The sequence below is a fragment of the Aegilops tauschii genome, chromosome 6 (assembly GCF_002575655.3).
Source record: "Aegilops tauschii subsp. strangulata cultivar AL8/78 chromosome 6, Aet v6.0, whole genome shotgun sequence".
Classification (NCBI taxonomy): Eukaryota; Viridiplantae; Streptophyta; class Magnoliopsida; order Poales; family Poaceae; genus Aegilops; species Aegilops tauschii.
Window position 1 is genome coordinate 264,612,821 of NC_053040.3, and position 3,347 is coordinate 264,616,167.

General features: G+C 42.3%; 1 pseudogene; it reads left to right on the forward strand.

Annotated features, from left to right (window-relative positions):
• Positions 1-3,347, forward strand: part of LOC120967011 (uncharacterized) — a 101,270-nt pseudogene that overhangs the window by 12,628 nt on the left and 85,295 nt on the right.

Consider the following 3,347-nt stretch of genomic DNA (forward strand, 5'->3'; position numbering starts at 1 on the left):
TTCATTTGGGTAAGCAGAGGTACCACAAGAAAGCTCTGAAGGTAAACAGTTGGTGGGAGTTGATAAACAAAACTCTACTATGTCTGTATTCCGGTAATACTATTCCTTCAAAGATAGTTGTATGATAACACTCTTACATTCACAGGGTTGAAGGACTTCGTATGGCCCCTACCACTCTCAACTGCTGAATTGTGTCGTGATTTGCAGACCCTAAAGAAATAAAAAGGCAGATGGATAGAGAGCAATATGCACAAAATAGGGATGAGATTAATAAGAGACGGCGTGAGGCCTAGAAACAGAAAAAAAATTGCCGCTGCCAAGATCAATGGCCTAAATAACAGAGTACACACACAGTTGGCTATGTCACAAGGTAACAATGATCAACTTCATGATATATGGCTCAGTTGTATTACTATATAATGATCTATTCTTCATATATTCAGACCGTAATGAGACTAATAATCGGATGGAAATGGAGTGGTATGCACAAAATAGAGAGGAAATATTAAAGCGACAACGTCAAACCCGCAAGCAAAATAAGCATATTGCTGCCGTTCTCGATGGCAGTAACATTGTGTCACACATGCCAGCTACCGGACAATTGGCAGTCACACAACTGCAGAACATAACATGTGCAGGTGGTGTAGTATCAAATTCCATGCATTTCAACAGAGACATCCTCGACGAAAAAGAGAATATTTATGAAGATGATGAGTCCAATTGGTTGCACAGAAATGATGCGTACCAGATGCAACGAATTTCAAGACAAATGACACTCACCCAAATGTCAAACTGTTTGAGAACCCCCAACTCAGTACATTCGTCAACCTACATATCCCAGAAGAGTCTTAAAAAAAGGTTAGTTCATCGATTTTTTAATGGTGCTAAATTATCAAAAGTGTTTATTTCTTCTTTCTTTGGGCACTCTATAGTTGATTCAGGTACAAAGCCTTTTTATGGCATCAAACAACATCTACCAATCCAACATAATAATGATCACTCACACATTCAGTGATCAGCAAGTAAGAAAGTACCCTCTCTAATCACAAAAAGTCTTGTCTCTGTGACTGCATCCAAAGAAGTAGCACTATTTCTATTACCCGATAAATATATACTCTTTGTTGCTACAATTGTAGTCCAGTGTCTACGCACACAAGGTGCACATAAAAGAGGAATTGGGTCTTCTTATACTTTTTTGTTTTTCATTTTCCAGTATATAAATGAGGTCATCTTCTTCTATTATTAAATTTGCATATTAGATGGCTGTAGGTTAAGTATTGGACGTACTTCATAGCCTCCTCCTCGCAGCACTGCTCCAGAAATACAACAAGTTACACAGTGTCCAAAACTGAAAAGCAGTAAAATCCATTCACAGGAAATCAGGTAACATGGGGCTGAATTTGATTTTATAGGGCTACATGTAACCTGCCATGCGAGGATATGTGCTCTCGCATAGTGACCCTGCGACTGCGAGCCCGCTGTTCGGCTATCCTCTCACCTCTGTAACCCGGCAATCAGAACTCAATTCAGAACGAGATGGGAATTCAGTTGGATTTCCGACGAAGAACAAGATTTGTTCAAAGTTTTAGCACTGATGGGCGCAAACTAGCCATCTGCACATCAGAAGATCCACCAGTAACAAGGAGAAGCAGGGCAGCCAGCACAAACCTCCCGTGTCACCTCTCTGCCTCCCCGCGGCGGCCCGGGACCGTTGTGTGGTGGCGCGCCAAGCGTCCCCGGCGACCCCTCCGTCCGCGCCCCTCGCGCTACTCCTCTCCCTCCGTCTACGCTGCCGGCTCCTGCGCCACTGCTCCTGCTCCTCCCCCTCCTCCGCGGCCGGGCGTACCGAGGCCGAGGCGGCGACCGGCGCGCGCGCGTATATGCGGCATCAGCGTTGTATTTGGCGTTGCCCACGACGGTGCGGATGGCGGAGGCGTTGGCGCAGGAGCAGCATGCCCAGGGACTCCTTCGCCGTAACCGCCGGGAGCACCGAGGACGGTAGCGGCGGCTTTTTTCCTGAGAGCGGCGGGGAGACATTGGAAGGGATAAGGTATGTGAAGTGTGTGGGTGTGGAGAACTGAGAGGAGGCAGCGAGGGGCGTGTCCAAATTTTTTTTCATCGATTCCTTTTCTTTTTATTATCACTGGCCTTTTTCGTCATTCTGTTTACAGTGATGCTACACACCACACCGAATGCACGATTTATGCACGATGAGTCAGCTCGGCCTTTCATTATGTCTGCGAATCTACTTTACAACCGACAGTTCTGTGACCGATCCTTGCACAACAGTCAATCCGGTGGTGTGCTGCAGTTTTAGTTTATGGTTGGATGGTTGGATATGTAGCATCGTCCAAACATCGTGCAATAAAGTCGTCTGCATAGCAGCTCTCTTATGTCTGATGCATGGATCAGTACCCTAGGATTAGTTGTCGTACAAGAATCGGCTGCAAACTGTCGTGCGTAAAGTAGTTTTGTTCTGTTTATATTACTCCCTCTGTTAAGATCTTACATTATGGAACGGAGGGAGTAGTTATCTAATTTTTCTATTGAAAGTTGACGTGTGGGTGCAATCTTTTTACAGGACTCTGTCATGATTGTTTTCATAGTTTATAGAACTTTTTGTTGAGGATAAATCATGTAGGTCATTTTGTGGCCTCTTGATGTTAAATTTCATGGAATACTTATGGGAGATATTTCGACACTTTTGAAAAGATATATTTTGCATCATATCATAATACTTATTATTTTATGAAGTAGCACTATTTAAAAACTAAGTCGTATTACTTGACTTTAGTTTCATAGGGCATATTTAGAACAAAATTAGTTGTTATTTTAGTAGATTGAGAATCGAATAATGATGATATAAGAAATCCGGATCCAGGCATGACACATATGCACATGGCTCAATATCAATGACTCACTAAAGAGAAATAAGATTTAAAATAGATGTTTCTATTATAGATTATGATACGTGCATTGCACGTGCAAGTCTACTAGTAACGTAAAACCAATCAAGCGAGTCATTTTTTTAGTATCGGCAGAAACACTGAACGAAGCGATTTTTAGGTACGAAAACATATTACGAACGATATTTAAGTACGGGAAGCGTATTGCGATGGTGAGCGTGCGGGCAGAAGCGATAGCTTATTATTATTATTATTATTATTATTATTATTAGGGAAAGATAAAAAATACGATTGGGACTGAATAATACTCCCTTCGTTCCAAAATAGATGACTCAATTTTGTACTAATTTTAGTATAAAATTGGGTCATCTATTTTGGAACGGAGGGAGTACTACTACTGTAGTAGTACGCGTTGTCGCATCGTTGACCAATAGCTCCCCT